A 22,322-nucleotide genomic window follows, 5' to 3' on the forward strand; every position below is an offset into this window, starting at 1 on the left:
CACATCTTACTTGCAGAAGTCTCATTCTTGTAGCCATACTTCTACTCCCTGGAAAGACAAGAACGAATCGTGTTGTACGCCAAATGATTTATTGTTCCCCATTCTTTCTCCTCCATATATCTATGCTTTTCTTCCTTAATGGCGATGTCTAGACCTTGTTGGAATAAATCGTCTAACACCTCGCCTTGCCACATGCCAAAATGATCGGATCCATTGAACAACTCCACTAAGAAATTTGCATTTGACATCACCCTCCTCACCGGTCCAGATGAAGAGCTTGATGTCTCAACTGATCCGTATTTTGGTATTTTGATTCTAACGAACAATATTCAATATCACAAACTGTATCTTTTAAGCAACAAAACCACCAGGATAACCTCAACCGAAGCTCTGATGCCAATTATTAGGGAAACCGAGTTATTTCCCACACGAACGTAGTTTCAAAATTGACCTAAAATATCAAGATCAAAATCATCAAAAGTTGCACAACGGATAAACCCATCAAATTGTTAAATATTGAAACAAAATGAAAAACTGAATAAAAACAATAAAGGAGAGAACACACCAAATTTACTAGGTTCGACGAGAATATCGTCTACTCTTCGGGCACCACACCGGATGATAACTTCATTATCAACAAATATTACAACAAATGGAATTCTTTAGAATTCCCAAAGTAAGATAATGAAGAAAACAAATGGAAGAGAGAACTTATTTTGGGGATGATTTTTAATGAAATACTTAGGTCTATTTATAGTTGAGTTTTAAGGACTAAACTTATAAATAACCTAATATTTTAGGGATCAAATATGAAAAATAAGTTGGCCACCTACCAAAGAATTTTCCAATGAGTTGGCCACCAACCAAGATGAATTTTCCAATAAGTTGGCCACCAACCAAGATGAAATTTCCAACTTGTCAATCTTAATTTCAAGCCAAACCTAGCAATTGCCAAATTTGACAATTTGCAAGCCAAATCTAACAAAGCCCACCAGTCGAATAAGGTGATGCTGGCAATCACACCCACGACGGCTTGAATGAAGGTAAAATGGATAAAAACTGACGAGGCAAAAGAAGGATATGGAGACAGGAAAACGATTGTAGTTGAAAAAAATGGGAAAAACAATAGAAATGAGAGGGAAGGCTTAACCAAATACCCTAAACTTAAGGGTTAGTTACACTCCTAGTCCCTATAGTTTTAGAAGTTTGTAAACAAGCATCATAACTCCTATTTCTTTAATTTAATCCCATTTTTGGGATGTTATACTTAGAATATTAAAAGTTATAAAATAGTCCTTCAATTATAAGACATTATTTTACTGAGTCCTCCAACTATTAAAAGTTACAACATGATCACCTGACAATTCATATGTTCCAAACTCATCCTTATTCGTTACAAAATTGATGATCGTTTTAGTTAGACGTTAACTTGCTGATTGAGATATGATAAAATCATACTTTAATGATGTCTACTGGCATCGACGTTGCTTTCAAGCATTAGCTCGACGACATGATGTTTCAAACACTGACTCGATGACATAATGTAAACGAAGAGTCGACCCATAAAATGATAAAATGCAACTCAAACAGTTATAAGATCAGATTTTATCATATCACGATCAACAAGTTAATGTTCAACTCAGAGAACCACCAATTTTTAACAATAAATGACGAGTTTGGAACATATGAATAGTCAGGTGACCATTTTGCAACTTTTAATGGTGGGAGGACTCAACAAAGTAGTACCCTATAGGCATGGACTATTTTATAACTTTTAATAATTGAGAGACTCAACAAAACTACGCCCTATAGTCGAGGACTATTTGTGTACTCCATTTTTATTATTTATATTTAAACCCATGAACTTTATCTTGACTCTATCTATGATTTAACCACAAATAGATGAACAAATAATCAAAATATATCTTATCGTATACTAAAATTATATAGTCTTACAAAAAAAATACTAAAATTATATAGATAAAACCCACATATGATAACTAAAATTAAAATGAAATTTAAATTAATCTGCATATAAATTTATTTTTTAATATAATGAGATTGGAATTGAAACATTCTATATGCCCACATTTGCAATTGCAAGTAGATGAAATAAATTGCATAACAATCAATATGTGATACTTAACCATCTTTATCTCCTTTAGTTAATTTTTAAAACTTGCTTAAATCTCATTCGTAAACTCAGTTAATGACGAATTAGATTACGATAGATGAGGTGGTGTTATTGGATAGAAAGTGTTAAAATCACCAATGAAGGATAAGTAGCATATAAGGGGGAAAAGTTGGATAAAGCTAAGTAAAAGTGGGAAAAGAGGTCCCTGAACATGTTTATTTAACTAATTTTCAATGAGACTTTAGTTTAAGAGGGCAATGTCAAGGTTTTTGGAATTTTTATATACATGTTTAGATTTTATTATAGGTGAAATATATGTTCTAAATATGAGTATTTGACTCAATTGAGTTAAAAAGATTTAAATTGTACAAACCAAACGATCTTAATGATTACAGGGGTGGTTATTATTTCTTGAAGTTCCAGGTCTGAGTATGATGTTTAGAGGGATGTATGAATGTTAATTGTATAATGATTGAGAGTATTTCAAACATATACTAATTTGAAATCAGCAAAATTAATAAAAAAAATTAAATTAATCAAATTAAATCGAAATTATGATAAATGGCATTTGAAGATATATAATCATTCAAGTAATGAACATTGTGCTTGAGTGGAGGAATGGCTTGGCATTGCACACATGAATGCCATTGGCCCTATTATGGCATCAGAAATCATAATAGCAATTTAAAGAAGGGTAAAATACAACCCTATCGTTGAATTATTAGTTTGATTATAAATGAGATGATTTGTTTTCTAAAAATTACAATTTAGTCACTCAATTAAAATATTTTTTAAGGGCGGACACCCAATTAAAATATTATTACATATAAATAACGACATTGTTAAAATTGAAACAAACATCTAATATAGTCTGTTATAACAACAATTTTAATCCTAAAATTTATATATTATATCAAATTTGTCAGATTTTCTTTATTTTCTTCCTCATAACATCAATTGATAATATTTTTAAATATATTTTTAATAATCATCTATTTTTTGAATTAATTAATTTCGATTTATTTAAGTGAGTATCGTTAAAAAAATATAGATGTATGAAAATTATTTTAAAAAATAGGTTAAAATTTATAGTATTAAATAAATTATCTTAAGATTAATACAATTTTGATAAAATCGTCTTTTGTTTGTGTTAAAAAAATTCTATAATAAAAATCATCAATAGCTATTAACATTTATGTGTTGGAGAAAATAAACACAAATTGGCTCTTATACACGTGTTATTGTTTAATTGTATATATATTCGTATTAATATGTGTCTTCAATATATATTTACACTTATTTTTTTTTGGACAAAATAAACTAATTTTATTTCTCTTCATCTTTTCACTTAATTTATTCCCCACCTAATTTTTCAGTTGATTCAATTTAGTCATGTATAATTTATCTTAAAACCATCGACGAGTTTCGTAGTAATTTTTTTAACCTCAAGAAAGATAGATTTTAACAAAATTGTGTTTATATGAGGACGATTTTATCAAACACTGATTTTTTTTTCATAAATAATTTTGTGTATCTTTATTTTATTTTTTATTTTTAAACATTTACCTAGATTAGCCACTAATAAATATTTGGTATGCATATATATATATATATATATTGAATTTTGACTAACTACAATATAAAACTAAATCCTCATGACTCTTCCTACGAAACATTTGAATCAAAGTGGATGGTAGAGATAAGATTTATGAGATGAGAATACTTCCATATTAAACCTTGCTTCATTGTGAATTTCAAGGATTTATGATTTGGTGATTTTTATTAGTTATTTTGTTTTTTTAAAATTAATTAACAAATTTATATGAATGTTTAATCCACATATACAATGTTTCTTCGCAATGTATTTCACAAGCTTTTTTTTTTAAATAAAAATAAAAAATTGCTGCAGATTTACTGGTGTATTTTGATGTTGAAGTTGATTGATGATGCTTTAGCAATGATGGGATTAGGCTTTGGAGTTATGGAAGTTCTAGTGATTTACAATTCATTCACGACAATTACCATAGTCCATGCAGTTCATTATCATGATGCTGAAAAATCTATGATGATTATTCATTATCATGTATGTATATACATATGTTCACATACATTTCTTTTTATTTTTGTAATCAATCAATTAAATGTTGAAGCATAGCTTAATGTATATGAAATATTTGTGTTCGTTTTATGTAATATGTATTTTCAATATGTATAAAATATATTTTTTTTCTTTTTTTATAAAAGATTTATATATTTTTATGAATTATTCTCATTTCTTTCATTTTGATCTTAAATAATACAAACATTAAAGATAAGTTTAAAATATCTGTCACGTTAATAAAAACATGATGTTCAGATCACACTTTATAAAAAACACGACTAACATGAAACATCTATATCGAAAAAGTATTATTTTTCTAAGTAATATTTTTTAGTATTAATTAAGTAAATAAATTTTAAATAAATGTTATTTCCGTAATATAACCTAGATAAGGACTAACTTAAACGAACAGACATGTTTTTTTTCAGTAAAGTAAATGTATTATTTTGATTTATTTTTCCAATTTATTTAGTTTAATTATTATCTTAATTAATTTAAAATTGTTGATAACGGTTGATAACTTTCACACTATTTTTTATTGTCTCAGTAAACGATTTTGATATATTCATATTTATTTATAAATAATTTTATTAGATATTAGAATTTTTAATTTATTTTTTTAAAAAAATACTTTTCATGTATTCTTAAATTTTTAATAATATTTCCCAAAATTAACCATGGGAAAAAGAGTATGTGATAAGATCATTTGGTGACTGAGACCAAACACCCAAGGCTATATGAAACAGTGTTAAACAATAAGACAAAAGATCTCTTGCCATTCTTATATGCATTAATAACAGAAAACTCATGACTTCAAAAAAATAAAAAAGATTTCTTTTTGTTCTCTGCTAGTTTTGCTTAAGAGCAACACTGTAAAAGCAAACAGGCAAAGGCTACCCTTTTTGTAGTTTCCTAGTTGATAACTTGGGTTTCCTTTTTGGGTTCCTTCAAGTGTTGCTTTTTTTTTTCTTTCGTGGCAGATCTCGTTTTTCTCAAGGAAAGAGAAAAGGGTTGTTCATTCCGTCTTCAAGGGAAAGCTTTTCATTGTTTGGTGGATCATTGAGTGAAAAAAAGAAATGATTTTTCTTGGTGGATTATCTTTTTTGAAAGATAATTAAGGCACTGCCAACTTTGGAATTATGAGTTATTTTCCTCTGTCTGCATTTATATAAATCCTTTGAATTTGAAGCAGAAAATCCGACAATAAAGCTGTAACAGCCACCCTAAAACCGTGGTTTCTTGCTCTTAAAGGCAAAACGAGGTAAATACACACACTTCTCTCCCCTTTCTCAGTCTTTTCTTTGACATCAGTTAAAGAAGAGCTTAAGCTGATTTCTGGGTTGTCTCTCACATTTGTTGTCAAGGATCTGTCTTTTTCATAGCCTATTTCCTCTATTTATAAGGTACTTAAGATATTTGATGGTTCATGTTCTTAAAAAAACCTTTGTTTTGGTTTTATTTTTGTGTTTGTGTTTGTGTTTGATTTATAGAGAAGTGAAGCAATGTCAGGAGAGAAACAGGCGGAGGAAGCCATTACTCCAAGCTTCAACGACACCACGGAACATGAAGAGAAAGATGAAGAAGAAGGAGATCATTCCATTTTCAGTGTCAAGAGCTTTCTTTGGCATGGTGGTTCTGTTTATGATGCCTGGTTCAGCTGTGCTTCTAATCAGGTAACCAAACTAGTGTAAAAATTGGTTATTTTTGTTCTTTTTTGCTGATAAAAGTTTTCTTCTTTTGCAGGTGGCTCAAGTTCTATTAACATTGCCATACTCTTTCTCTCAAATGGGAATGCTCTCTGGGATCATTCTGCAGATCTTTTATGGAGTTCTTGGAAGCTGGACAGCTTATCTGATCAGTGTTTTATACATTGAATATAGAAGCAGAAAGGAAAAAGAAAATGTCAGCTTCAAGAATCATGTTATCCAGGTCAGCATCTCAATATCATAAAACCCTTTTAAAAAAGATTGATTGCCTCACATTATATTCTTCAAAATGCAGTGGTTTGAAGTGCTGGATGGTCTACTGGGACCTTACTGGAAAGCTATTGGATTGGCCTTTAACTGCACTTTTCTCCTCTTTGGATCTGTCATTCAACTAATAGCTTGTGCAAGGTTTTTTACCCTTGAACTTCTTTCCATGGTTTTAAGTTTATTTTTCAATCAACTGGCTTCTGAGTTCTGTTTTTTTTGAGTTGATTTACAGCAACATATATTACATAAACGACAAACTGGACAAGAGGACATGGACTTACATCTTTGGAGCTTGTTGTGCCACAACAGTGTTCATCCCTTCATTCCACAACTACAGAATCTGGTCCTTTTTGGGGCTTGGGATGACCACTTATACTGCATGGTATTTGACCATTGCTGCTCTTGTTCATGGCCAGGTAAACAAAAAACAATGAAAAGGGTTGAATTTGAACTAAAAATCTTTCAAAATTTTTAACTTTTTCTGTTTTTAGGTGGAAGGTGTAACTCACCAAGGTCCAACCAAGTTGGTTTTGTACTTCACTGGCGCCACAAATATCCTCTACACTTTCGGCGGACATGCTGTCACAGTGTAGGTTTTGCTATTAAAGAATAATTTACTTTTGCTTTTTTTATTGAACAAAAATGCAGTAAAAAACGGTAGAAAAAGAAGAAAAACAGGGCTCTTAGTTCTTACAGTAGGATATTATTAGCAGCTTTTGCTTGCAGTTTCGGGATTTGAGAAAGAGACAAACTTTTAGAAACAGATTCATTAATACCCCTTGTTACCATTGACTCCATGTTTGCGGTTTGGGATCTTTATTGCCTACTGTTTTGGTCAAAGTTTAGTGAATATTAAATTTTACTGTTAAACCATCAATTCTGGCTGGTTGGTAATTTGCAGGTTCTAATGGTTAATAATTGCATGGGGTCAAGTTCCCCCTCCCCCTCTTTAGCTTTAAGAGATTATGTTACTCGAGACGTTAGCGAACATATTCCCTGTACATGTTCGGATATTCGATTAAAATGAGTGTTAGATACAAGTTGTGTGTATATATATATATATATATATATATATATATATATATGATTAATTTTGATGTTTGCAGTGAAATTATGCATGCCATGTGGAAGCCTCAAAAGTTCAAGTATATATCTGTTGGCCACCCTCTATGTGTTCACCTTAACCTCCCATCCGCTGCCGCCGTCTACTGGGCTTTTGGTGATCAACTCCTTGACCATTCCAATGCCTTTTCACTCCTCCCACAGTCTGGTTGGCACGATGCTGCAGTTATCTTAATGCTAATCCACCAGGTTTTGTGGATACCATGTAGACCGGTTTTATGCTGTTATTATCGTCTTTGATTAGTTATTGACTTGACGAATTGGTTTTGGCATCCCATTTTTTTTTCAGTTTATCACCTTTGGGTTTGCCTGTACGCCGCTGTACTTCGTGTGGGAGAAAGCAGTGGGGATGCATGACACGGAGAGCATTGTTTGAGGCTGTATCCCGGTTACCTGTGGTAATACCTATATGGTTCTTGGCTATCATATTTCCTTTCTTTGGTCCGATTAACTCGGCTGTAGGATCTCTCCTGGTTAGCTTCACTGTCTACATCATCCCTGCCATGGCTCATATGCTCACTTATAAATCGGCCTCTGCACGAAAGGTAAAATTTGTGGACGGTTGGTTCTTTTGTTTGCTACCAAATGTTTCTGTTATCGGACCTCTGCTTGGACTTACTGTATTAGATGAAATTGACTGCTAGAAAATCATTTACCAGTCGTGCTAATTTGCAGACACGATTCGAAACATACGATTGTAGGTTGATTTTCATGTTCCAAGTCACTTCTGTTAACTTTACTCATTAGTATATGGTGATTCATGTATGAACAGAATGCAGCCGAGAAGCCTCCTTTCTTCCTCCGGAGCTGGACAGCAATCTATGCAGTGAACGCAGCTATCGTGATATGGGTGTCGTGGTCGGATCGGGTTGGGAGGTTGGGCTAGCATGACAAATTTCATCAAACAAGTCGACACATTCGGACTCTCGCCAAGTGCTACCAGTGTCCGCCTTCACCAGCATCAAAACATCACTGATTCAAGAACTTCTATTTGAACTCGAACCCCCTTTTTGTTCGTTCGTTTACATTCCGACGACAGCGCATAGCTGGAGTTCATATATTTCAGTGTGCCGTAGTTACCTCCATCCTTGTTTGATCTACAAGCAATCAGTGATTGTGAAGGGTTTCTACTTTATATGGTATCCTCTATATATATATTGTTCAATGAATGCAACGAGTAATCATTTTAAGCTGGAATTTTCTTCACATGGTCTGTCTCTCGATCCAAAAAATACCAAATGATTACAATTTATTATTGTAATGATAAGAGTGAAGAAATAAAAGTGATAGTAAAGATAATAATATTCAGCTTTGTGATGAAAAAAACAAATTAAGGACATAAAAGATAAATATATTAGTTTATATTACGGATTTTTTTAGATGGAATCAAACAGAACATGAATTATAAAGTTCAATCATTACCTTAACCTATTTCATGCGATTAAAATGTGTATTCATTTTATTCAAATGAACCCACCACTAACACGTCCTCTTCCTAAAGCTTGATCAGTTGATTGATCTCTTTCGGAAGTTATTGACCGGTCAAGTTTGGAACTAATTGGCCCTAATTTTCTGGTTTGTTATATAATGATTGTTTTCAATGATTTGGGTGCCTTTATATTGTATCTTTATCCTCATCTCGCCCATCAATGAAGGGAGATGTTCGAGATCAGGCGGTGGTCGGATTTTATATACTTTGTTCGTCTTAAATTTGACAATTTGAGTTTATTCAATTGAATGTGCAATTCCATCTTAAAACCGAATAAATCAAAAGGGTAAAATATACAACACTATAACGTTGTTTATTGTCTTATCTATTAAAAGTTACAAAATAGTTATTTGATTATAAGATGTTTTGTTGTGTTTATGACTATTAAAAGTTATAAAATGATCATACAATTATTCATATTTTTCAAATTCATCATTTTTCGTTAGAAATGATGACCGTTTGAGTTGGACATTAATATGTTGATTCAGGTATGATGAAATTTGGTACTAGAATCGTTTGAGCTGTATTTTGTGGATCGACTCTCTATATACACTGTCATTGAACCAATGCTTGAAACATCATGTCGTTGAGTCAGTGCTTAAAAACAAGGACGATGTTAATAGACATTATTAAAATATAATTTTATCATATCTCAATCAGCAAGTTAACGTCCAACTAAAACAATCGTCAATTTTTCGTAAAAGAATGATGAATTTAAAACATATGAATAATGAGGTGACTATGTGGTAACTTTTAATAGTCACAGGAGTTAAAAAAAAAAGCCCTATAGTCAGAAATCATTTTGTAACTTTTAATAATCGAGAAATTCAACAAAACAATGTTCTATAATCGTGAGATAATTTATATACTTTAAATTAAATTCGTAACTATTCCAAATTCAATGATCTTTTAAAACAAATCTCATCCAATAAAGATTATTTTAAACGCATAAAAAGTCTTCTCTGAAAATGTTGTTTATTCCTAATTGAATTAAATCTTTTAACTAAATTATTGGGCCTAAATCTGATTATGTTTGGGCCTTGGCTGTTGCTCTGAATTTAAGCACAAACAAAAAGAAAATAATCATGCTTCAAAGTCCAAACTTTTTTTTACACAAATATACTTTTTAGGATCATTTATAAAATTAACCGTCAAAACTAGTTATTTAATGAAATAATATTTTTTATTAGTTGAATGTATGAATAAAAGCGTAATTAATTAATTATATCTTTCAAAATAAACTTTTAAAAGAATATATTTTTATATTTTATTTAAATAACTAGAACTTTTCTTGATAATCCAAAATACATTGATTAACCACTCAATTCTTAATTGCCGAATAATTATTATTATTTAATAAAAAATATCCAAAGTTTTTTAATTCTACTCAAAATTTATAAATTCAAATAAAGAATTTATTATTTTTAAGAGTTTGAGGATTTTCTTAAATTTGAGAGGTTTGCGGTGTTAAGACAAATAACATTCTTCAAAACTAGTCTCATCAGACGATCATAGGAAGAAATCAAAGTATTAGCATGTTAAACTTTTAAATAGATTTTCACTGATTTTGAGTGGATTTCATGAAAAACTAATCTTAGGAGAAGAAAAAAGAGTGAAATGCAAACATTTTAATTTTGATATTTTCGTAAAATTCGATGTCTAAAACGATATCATTTTGGACATCAATAATCTTCGTCAAAACGATATTGTTTTGAACATCAACAAGCGTCGTCAAAATGTCATCATTTTATTATTGTTCCGTTAAAATTTAATTATCAAATGACATAATTGAAATTAAAACTAAAATATAATATTATAATTAAAGAAATTAAAATTTTGATAATGTAAATAATAGATGATCCGAAATTTATTAGTATCTTCTGTAATTTAGCCCAAATTAAAAAGAGAACAGGCAATGCAGTGCAGGAGACGTCTCACTGTCTCAGCGTGAGAAACATATGAGTGTTACTGTTTACCCGAACCCTCCGATTCAAACTCTTTTCTGTCGTTGTCAATTTCCATCCTTTTCTTCATCTTCACATATATTCATTCCTCGAATCTCAAAATGTGAGTAAAGAAGTTAAAAAAACCCTTTTTATTGCTGTGATCTTTTGTTTTCTTCTTAAGGGCGAAGCAGTGTTGGGAGAGTGACAGAGAGAACAATGGCTCCAAGAGGACGTCTTAAAAAGGTAACTTTTCCCCATGTTTTCCCTTTGATTTCTCTCATGCTTGTTTCCCATCGGTCGTTTTCATTCTCTTGTCATTAAAAAAAGCTTCTTCTTTTTTATTTTGTTTGTTGCAGAGGGCTAATACAAGAAAGGATGCTGCCATGGATGCAATGAAACCATATGGATTTCCTGTAAACGTGGTTAAAGAAACCATAAAAGAACTGCTAAACGTGGGGTTTTAGATGTTTTTAATTCTGTTTTGGAGGGGTTTAGAGAAGAAGAAACTTAAAGAAAATGGGGGTTGTTTTGTTTTCAGGTTTATGGGGAAGATGGATGGCCCTTCATTGAAGATTCTTCTTACAAGGTTTTGCTTGAAGCCATACTTGAAAAGGTTGTAAAGGTAGAACCTTTCTTTTGCTTTTGCTTATAAAAAATGCATTTTTTTATAGAATCAAAGAGATTTGTTTAACTAATCTTTGTGTTGATATGATCTTTTCTCATTCCATTGCTGATATGCTGAGGTTTTTGTTGTTCCTTGGACTGTGTTGTTTGAACATGTTCCAATTCATGAAACAGGACTTTGTGTTTTGTGTTCAACTTTCATGCATTTATCTCTAGTGCTGGCTATGTTACTTTCACGCGAATTATGTGCTTGATTAGGCTATGCCTGAACCATCTTCCGTTTTTAGTGAACAAATCTTAAGCGTTGTTGTTGATTTCATCGATTATTTTCGATATTTGTTTTGTTTATAGAAGGAAACCGGAGAAGGAACCAGTGATTCCAAGAAACCAGCTGCTGCTGAGACATCTAGTACTGGGACTGCTCTTGAACCCGCATCCTCTGATGTGAATCCAGTTGCCACTGAATCCCAGACCAGCCATGGCTTGGACTGTGCATCAAAACCGACGAATAAATCCGGTGACTAGCTTTCCCTTTCCATTTATTCTCATCGAAATTTATGGGTTCGGGTCAATTTTTCAAGTGAATCTAATCAGTTAGGACCTTTTAATCCATGTTAGTCATTCATTGTGATTAGACTCTTGTTTTCTGAAGAAGGCAAGCATCTCCCACCGGTTGAAGCAGAATGCTCCACTAAAAGCGATGTTCAATATCCTAGTAACAGCGGCCACTTCACTCCACCTCCTAGGAACAACCTACCACCACTACAACTTGGCAATTCGCAGTCGAAGCGCAGGCCTTACTATGGCTGGATTTGCAGTGACGATGAGGAGGATCTCGTGGAGTTGAGACCGGGACCGATAGCTGAAGAAATGGAAAGTTTTCTTAGGAATTTCATGGAGCACAAAAATAGATGGAATATAAAACCTGATGATATGTGAAATTGTTTTTATGTTGTATATATCTTAGGTATGAATGTTTTTTATATATATATATATATATGAAGATAACATTGAAGCTAACTCAATAGGTATAGCCCTAATGAGAGATTATTAGGTGGTATTTGTTTTCACTGTTTAAGGTCTTCAAAGCTCTTATGTCTGCGTCGCGCAGGCCACACGTAGATATTGAGCTTCGTAGACCGTTCTTTAGAAAACAGAAGCTCTTCTAACGTCTACGGTGCAAACGTGGCCTTATGTCTGCAGACGTCTTCTAACCTCTTCAAAGAACATTTTTACTATTAATTTTTTAAAAATTATAAAATGTCATTAAATTTAATGAATTATTACAAAATAGTCATTATAATATTGTAATAAATTATAAAAGTTCGATAATATAATAATAATTTTATAGTATTTAGATAAATTTATTAATAATTTTATAATCTTTTATTAAATTTAATAAGTATTTTATAATTTTTTAAACTTTATTGACGAAAATGATCATTTGTATATAACTCAATGATATCTAATATACTTTATTTGAAAAAAATATATTAAACTTAGTAAAAAATATTATACAATTAAACTTAGTAAATTTTTTTTATATATAAAAACTCAGAAAATCACGGGGAAATATAATTATTAGCATTAAAAGATAAAATAAATGTTTTAATAAAAAAATATTCACACTATTGAAAAATCTGATTCTTATCACTTAATTCTGGTAAAGTACGAAAGTTCCTTTATACATAATAAATAAATAAAAAAACAAACAATATATTTTTTCTAAATAGAAAAATACTAATTGATGTATATTATATGGAGTATATATTATATATATTTTTTAATGTTACTATAATTGAATTGTACCACTCGAATAAATTAAGATGATTTAAATGATATTATAAAATCGAGTATTAATATATTTGTGAATCGATAATAATTGAGAATTAAAATATAATTTTTGTAACAATTACTTAAACCAAAACAAACAGATTGAATTAAAATCAAATTGATTTCATTATCGATTGATTTAATAATAATTTTTAAAATGATATATAATATTAAAACCAAAATCTAATAGTCCGTAGATGTAATAATTTATAATAATAAAATTCGTATAATATTTATATAATTTTTATATAAATGATCATTTTCGTCAATAAAATTTAAAAAATTATAAAATACTTATTAAATTTATTAAAAGATCAGTTTATTTATATTTCAGTTTATTTTAGCAGTCTGCAGACGTTAAAAAATAAACTGTCTTCTTATTGCAGACTGCAGACTTTTGCTTCATCTCTTCTGCTGCAGATGCCTGCAGATGTGATCCGCAGACTGCTGATATTTTTCCTCTGCAAAAACAAACACCACCTTAATGTTATCAAATACTTTCCCTTTCTCCAATCTCCCTACAAATGTGCCTGTTCCATTCATATACATACACATATAAACAATCATGCTTCCATACTCGTTGCAGTTAAAAATCATTGAAATAAAGGAATATTCTTTTGTTAAAAATCACGCTTCTTCAACAGCTGCACCACTGGTACGGGTTGTGGTAGGAACTGCAACAAAACATTAGTAATCCTAACACAAACCGAGATCGATCCATTCTCTTCTCTTCTCTTCTCTTCTCTTCTCTTCTCTTCAACAACACCCTATTGGCTTTGCCCTTTTTGTTGTTGCTCAACAATGTTTATAACCCAATTTTGATTTAGGGTTATGTTTAATTTAAGTTTATGAAACAATCCATCTAATAGAGTTATATATTTATTGACTAGTCTGGGATTATTATAATAATAGCATTTTTTAAATGGCTTCAATCTATTGATAATTGATGCACATATTCTGCAGACGTCGCTACTCGAACCCAATATTTATTGAGAAAATAATTTCATTTTATCATTAAGATTACTTGATGAGTTTAGTTATATACAAATAGATAGATAAAAAATAGAAAAATATATAAAACCGATATATCAAATTTGCTTACTATAAACCAATATACATATAAAAAAATCAACTAAACCATAGACTAAGACATAAAGAAAAGAAAACAATAAATACCAAAGAAAAAAAATACTATGCGTCTATCAACTTTGTTAGCGAGAGGATGGGATGAACCAAAGTGGTGGAGATAATGAAGAAGAGAGTAGATGCTGCACATCTTTGGACTTTGGGAAAAGCTCCACTATCTCATCCAAATCAACCTCATATAACTTCTCAAATCCTTCAAATTTTCACAGTTGTAGATGCCCATATCTGAGCCCCTGGTTTTGTTAGCGAGAGGATGGGATGAACCAAAGTGGTGGAGATAATGAAGAAGAGAGTAAATGCAATTAGGTCTACAACCTCGGTAATCGGCGGCGGTAATGACAAAAGTGCAGAAATTTCCCAAAAATAGGGAGCTATTACCCAATGAAAAGATCTTCTCCCAATTCCTTGTGTGCATATCTAGTTTAAAAATCTCAAATCCAGCTGTTACATATTCATAAGTCCTTCCATTGTCATCGTCTGCGACTCCGTCTCCGTATGCATATGCGTATGCGTCTGCGTCTCCGTAGCATGATACAATCTTGCGATAAGCCAAACAAAGATTTCCACCCAAATCAAATAGATATTTCGAAGGAGGGCCACTAGCTGGAGGCGGAGGGGTGAAGTGCATATCTTTTGGACGATCTCCTTATAAATCTTCACATGAAAAATCTCTCCATCGCATTTAGTATAATAGACATTACCCTGGAAATAAATGGCATCATCTGCTCCACGGACATTAATTATGATTCGGAGTCCATGCTTTATCTCCAACCTTTGCAAAAGCTAAATACCGATACGAATAAATTGCCAGAACGATGCAATTAGAGCCCGCCTCTTCAGGAATCGAACATAATATCAATCTGTGTAAAAAAAAAAACTTACACAAATCTTCCGGTTTACGTTTTACCCACGGTTCCCTTTGAAAGTTGGGGAAAGTACGCAGTGAAGGGAGGGGAGGCTGACTCTTGACAACGGATTAAACAATTGAATTTCGAGATCGAGACCACATGTTATCAGCCAACCAAAAGGACTTCCCCAACATCTTCTTCCCCGTATCTCCGGTAAATCCAACTCTACAAAGATTTCCTCTGATACACTATAAAGACAACGTTTGTCATTGTCCATTGTCTCTGCTAACAGTCAACATGCAGGAAAATTGAGTTTTCGATCCACGAGAGAATCTTGCCAATACCGACAGACTGCAGACATACGAATACTATCACGAACAGATTGAGTCTTATCTGCGATACATCTCACAAGTTCTCCCGAAAGATTAGCCCATAATTCTTCTTGCATCGAAAACATGATGAAGTATAAAATATTTGCTTCACAAGAGGTTTTGATCGACTCTCTCCTAACATAGTCCTTATATAGTGTGATAAAAGAAACCTAATTTAATTATAGTCGGGAACAGTAAGAGTTCTATTTCCTCATAGAATAGGAAATAAAATAATATTTTAAAGAATATTTTTAGGGTATGTTTGTTTGGGTGTAATTGGTTTTTCGGAAAATGAATTAATGGAATTTGAATTACTGGAACTGAAAAATAAATTACTGGAATTTGAATTCTGGAAAATGAATTACATTTCTGGAAAACGTTTTCCGGAAAATTTTTTCCGTAAAATGAATTAATTTTTTCTGAAAAACTCTAGAAAACGTTTTATGATGTTTGGAAAATATTATTTAAATCTTTCTTCACCAGTTGAAAAGTTTTTAAAAAATATTTATTACAATATTAAAATAATAAATAATATTATTTATCATAAAACTTAATATTATTATTTTAAAATATTAAAATAATTTATTATTATTAAATATATTTTTATAATTTTATTAATAAAAATATTAATTTTTGTATATTTTAGTGAAATAAAATATTATAAATTATATTAATTATTTATTAAAGTAATAATGTTATATTATATTTTAAAAATATTAATTAGTATATTTTAAATATCTTTATTAAAATATTATTTAAATATATAAATAATATTATTCATTATTAAATATATAAAAAATTTATTATATATTATTAAAATAAAAAATATATATTTATATTATTATAATATAATTGATTATTTTATATAATATTAAAAATATTATATATTATTATAAATTAATAAATAAAAAATATTTTGATAAAATGATATTAAAATATTTTATTAATATTAAATTCATAAAATAAAATTATTTTGAGTATTTATTCTTGAAATGAAAAGTTCGGAAAATGAATCCGTAAGTCATTTTACAGAAAACACAAAGGAAATTCTGTTACTAGGAAAATGAATACATTCCGGAAAACCAATTATGTGAAACAAACGGGAAAAACATTTTCCGAAAAACGAATGAAACAACACGGAAAAACATTTTCCGAAAAACGAATTACGTGAAACAAACACAGGAATTCGAGAAAACCAATTCCGTAATTCCAATTACGACAAACAACACACCCTTAAAGTAAAACTTTTACTTATTACTCAATAATTTTCTTTTCTCATACTTTATTTTTAGGCTTAAAATAAAAAATTCTCAAAATATAAATTTTATTTCATATAGGTGTCTAAACTTTTCTCATTTAATTTAGGTGTCAAACGTTATAAACGTTATCATTTAAGTGGCCCAATTATAACAGTCGTTAAAAAAAATCCGTTAATTCCGTTAAATGACACATCTCGTATTTTGGTATTTTTTAAAAAATATTTTTAAAAAACTGAAAAATTATATTTTTAAAGAAAAAATCTAATATTTTTCTCAAAATTTAAAAAATGCCCCAAAATTTTGAAAACCCTAATTTCAATCCCTATACCCACGCCACTTGCTGCCCTTTGTTGTTATTGCTTCGATCAAGCCTTTACCCGATCACACCTCTACCCGACAAACAATCACCTTATGAACAGCCACCAGAACCACTATCGAAAAATGTTAAACTCGACGAACAACAAAGCTACAAATCGCGACATTAACGCGATCCGATGACTCCGACGACCATCTCGACAATAAGAGAGACGACAATCGACGAGGGAGATGCCAGGGATGGCAGTAGCCGTGGTCGGGAAGAGATATGGTAAGGTTAGGGATAAGAATGTGAGATTTTTATATATAATTTTAGAAAAAAAATTAGGGTTTTTAAATACAATAATATTTTTAATTTTTTAATAAAATTTTAAAAATTACTGAAATATGACACGCCACTTAAAAAAAATTTAATGACAGTTATCGTCGAGATACTTAAATGACAATGTTTGTAATGTTTGACACTTGAATTGACTGAAAAAAAAAGTTTAGACACTTAAATGAAAAAAATAATATAACTTAGTATTCTTATTTTATTATTATTCCTTTAGAAATTGAAAGAAAGGAAACTTAAATAAACAAAGGGTTGACTTAAATAATTTATAAATCTCAATTTTTTGTATTTTAAATTATTTCAACTTCAATTTTTAATAACTTTATTAATCTGAAATAAATTGTACATCATTAATACAAATAGTAGGTATACAGCATTGGAAATGAATAAAGTAGATGTAGTGGCCTCTCAACTGTATCCGAGCTCCGGAGGAAGCCTTAACGTTTGATTTCCCCTAAATTATGTTGAAAAAAACAAATGAAAATGTTTCATCTTAATAGTCACTATTAATTTAGCATAGTGAATTAAGACAAGATTAGATTACCAGCAAGCATGGCCAGTCCCTAATCACCTGTGACAATTGCCAGGAAATACCTTTTGGTTTTGCTCAGCCAAAAAAAAGCTATCATTCTATTTTTGTATGGAGATTACTTCAAGTTTCTTGGAACTTGTGAGGGAGAATTTTAGTCTTACATTTCTTACAATCAATTCATTTTTATTAGGATTATTATTGGTCTTAATTTCTTTTCCAGTTTTGAAATCAGGACAAAGGCAGAAAAAATTAAAATAAACAAAGAAGAAAACTATTAGATTTGACTTAAAATTCAACATTCAAGGTGTCAAAAGCTTTATACTTGTGTGCTTTGATGAATCGATTATTGTCATTTTGTAAGTTAGCATTGATCCATAAGGAGCCGTTGTCGTGGTCTTTGTTTTACTCAAGGTTATGGAGGAGGTGTTTCATTTTACAAAGCAGCAGTTTGTTGATTTGGTTTTAAGAAAATGTTGTTTATTGTATCATGGGAGAGTCCATGGAGGTCCGATCTCTGGAACTTAATTCCTTTTGAGTTGGTGTGGTTCGTTTTAAGCTACATAATTCAGAGGGATGTCTCTTTAGAAGGGAAAGCTCAGTTGATGATGTGATATTTCAATGCTGCCTGGTTTTGTCTGCTAAGGAGCATGATTTTGATGATGATTAACTTTTAACAAGTTCAAAGATATGGATGGTGAGTTCAAGGATTCCTTGTACAGTGACGTGGAAGGCAAGCTACAACTGTATGAAGTAACCTGCTCTCAACTGCATGAAGAAAATATGTTTACGGAAGCTTTCTCTCACTAATTTCCATTAAAACGAGCAGATACAGTATGGTAAGTGCTCTAAACCAACCTCTAGATTGTCAAGGTTGGTTTGCTAGGAGTTGCATCGGATATGGTTCCCAAGACCAATACCTACCAGAAGTCGCAAAATTATAATTTAAAATATTTGCTCGTGTTGTCCTTTGCCGCAAGCTTAGATAAGGTTTTTTTTAATCTAGAGTGATTATTATCTTAGGTAAGTTTGTATTAAAATTTTCAAAACAACGGTGATCGTTTGTGTAGAATGAGAGTTTTATAGGCGCAAATTTCCGCAGGTTTACCACCCTTTCAAGTTCGTGTCTGATTCAGGAACTTGGAATAAGGTTAAATATAGTCAACATACATATTAGAGATTATCACATGGGAAAGCTAGATTTGCTGATGCTTAATGAAAGTGAACATTATCGATTACTTATGAATCAAATACTTCAGTTTAGAGAGTATTAATTTATTTCACCTTGTATCATGTCCATGTATATTGGAACGCCAACCAAGTTGCAGATTTAATGGCCAATTTGCTTATAGGAAAAATGCAAATTTTATAGAATCAAAGAGATTTGTTTCACTAATCTTTGTTCTGATATGATATTTTCTCATTCCTTGGAACGTGTTGCTTGAACATGTTCCATTTCATCAAACAGGACAATGTGTTTTGTATTCAACTTTCATGCATTTATCTCTAGTGCTTGTGTTGCTTTCTGGTTTGCTTGGTTGTTTTCTTTTATTGAATGCGAATTATGTTTAATTAGCTAGCACCCTTAATCCATGTCAGTCATTCATTGTGATCACACTCTTGTTTCTGAAGAAGGCAAGCATCCTACTGCTTGAAACGGAATGTTTTACTACTATCTAATAGCAGCGGCCACTTCATCCACCTCTAGTAACAACCTACCACCACTAGAAGTTGGCAACTTGACGGTGAAGCTGTGCGGAAGAAGGCTATCGGATAGAGCAAAATCGCAACTGATAATTTGAGAAAATAAAAATGAAGATAAAAGAGACACAAAATTTACGTGGAAAACCCCTGAATAATATAGGGTAAAAACCACGGGCAACGGTAGAAGAATTTCACTATGAGAAAATAGGAATTACAACTTCTCTCAATCTACCAAGGAGAAAACAATGATAATTCTCTTGATAAAAAGGAGAAACAACTCTCAAGAAACTCTAAATTCTCTAGTATTGGAAGAAAGCTAGAATGCTTTGGGATGGTTTTGAAGCTAAATGAGCTAGGGTATTTATAGTTGAAGATTAAGGACTAATTTGTAAATACCCTAAATTACAATGACTAAAAGTGCATTCTACCATTGTTAATTTCAACACAAAGCCACCCTTTTTGACATTTGCCATTCGGTGGATTAATTAAATCTAATTTTCCACCGAAAGTTGGTTTAATTTTCACAATCTCCCACTTGAAGATTTGATTGAAACAATCATATCACACCATTCTTTCTACCTTGTACCATCATGTTGCTTACGTTTCTGACAGGCCACAAGAGGATCGACACCAAGTAAATTTATCGGTATTGATCACCTTCGTCATGAAATCTGCTATGTTGTCTTTGGTATGGATCTTCTGCATATCTACCGTCCCTCCTTCTTCCACCTTTTCACGAATGAAATGGTATTGAACTCGTATGCGTTTGTCCTTGAATGAAATGCTGGATTCCTTGCTAGATGCAAGGCGCTTTGACTGTCACAAAGCAGAGAAACAAACTCTTGAATGTGCCCAAGCTCCTCCAAAACATCTTCAACCAAATTACTTCTTACTGGCTTGTGTAGCTGCTACATATTCTGCTCTTGTTGTGGATGTAGCCACAACTGACTGCAATTTGAAACCCCTTACAGCTCCACCAGCAACTTTGAACACATATCCTGTAGTATATTTGCTTTTATCCAAATCCCCTGCATAGTCAGAATCAACCTACCCATTTATAAGTAAGTTTGATCCTCCGTAACATAATGCAACATTTGAGGTCCCTTGATGTATCTTAGGATCCTCTTTACAATATTCCAATGCTCTTGCCTGGATTCGCCATGTACCGACTAACCACTCCCCTGCTTGTGCAATGTCTGGTCTTGTGCATATCATAGTGAACATTAAACTTCCTACTGCAGATGCATACGGTACTCGAGACATCTCCATCCTCTCTTCTTCACTGCTAGGACTCATACTGGAGGATAATTTGAAGTTAATAGGAAGAGGGGTAGAAATTGGCTTACAATCTTGCATGCTAAATCGTGACAAGATTTTCTTCAAGTATTCTTTTGTGAAAGCCAAATCTTCCTATTACTTCTGTCTCGGTGAATTTGCATCCCTAGAATCTTGTTTGCTGATCCCAAGTCCTTCATTTCAAATTCTCTAGCCAGTTGTGCCTTCAATTCTTCAATATGATCTTTGTTGGGTCCTGCAACCAACATGTCATCCACATACAACATCAATATAACAAAATCGTTATCACCAGACCTCTTGAAATAAGCACAAGGGTCTACATTAAGTCTGTTGTATCCAAGGCACATAATGAAGGAATCAAATCTCTTATACCAACACCTCGGCGCCTGCTTTAGACCGTACAGAGATTTGTTCAACCTGCAAACCAAGTTCTTCTTTTCGTCTTCTTCAAAACCTTCAGGCTGGAGCATATAAATCTCTTCTTCAAGATTTCCATGAAGAAAAGCTGTTTTAACATCTAGTTGTTCCATATGTAAATTCAATGTAGCACACATTGCCAAGACTACTCGAACTGTTGTTAGTCGAACCACAGGAGAAAAAATTTCATTGAAATCAATACCTTCTTTCTGAGCATATCCTTTGACCACCAGTCTTGCACGATACCTCTCCACTTGATCGTCACCATTTCGCTTGATTTTGAAAACCCATTTGTTACCAATTGGATTCCTTCCTTGTGGTAATGGCACAAGGTCCCATGTATTATTTTATGGAGGGCTTCGATTCTTCTTGCATCGCATCATCCACAGTGAAGCATCTGAGCTGTTTATTACCTCCTGATATGTTGATGGCTCACCATCCTTTGTTAAAAGACAGTATGCAACATTTCCTTCTATAACATAATCTAAGTGTCAATTGGGATGTCTTCTCACACGGTCTGATTGACGAGTTGTTGGAGCTTCAGAACTCTCTGGTTCTTGTTCATCATGTGTTGGTTCTGCTTCAGAAGAATCTCCTTATTCAAACTCCTTTTCCACATGTATCTGTGTAGTCTATGACTTTTCAGCGTTGTCATCGTCTTCTTTTCTTTGTAGCTTATCTTCTACAAGATAATCCATGCTAATGATCACTTTGCGGGCAGTGGGATCCCACAAGCGATACCCCTTTACTCCATCAGCATACCCAAGAATTTGCATTTCCTGGATTTTGGATCCAGCTTTGAAATTTCTTGGGCGTTGTACATCACGTACACAATACTTTCAAATACATGGAGGTTTGAATAATCAACTGTTTACCAATCC

At 31.9% G+C, this 22,322-nt stretch overlaps 2 pseudogenes; one reads left to right on the forward strand and one right to left on the reverse strand.

Annotated features, from left to right (window-relative positions):
* The first annotated feature begins 5,038 nt into the window (after positions 1–5,038).
* Positions 5,039–8,475, forward strand: LOC120213505 (annotated as a pseudogene).
* A 6,047-nt stretch (positions 8,476–14,522) lies between these two features.
* Positions 14,523–15,664, reverse strand: LOC120213486 (annotated as a pseudogene).
* Between the last annotated feature and the right edge of the window lie 6,658 nt (positions 15,665–22,322).

This window comes from Hibiscus syriacus, unplaced genomic scaffold, assembly GCF_006381635.1.
Source record: "Hibiscus syriacus cultivar Baekdansim isolate YM2019G1 unplaced genomic scaffold, ASM638163v2 tig00110021_pilon, whole genome shotgun sequence".
In the NCBI taxonomy this organism is placed as follows: Eukaryota; Viridiplantae; Streptophyta; class Magnoliopsida; order Malvales; family Malvaceae; genus Hibiscus; species Hibiscus syriacus.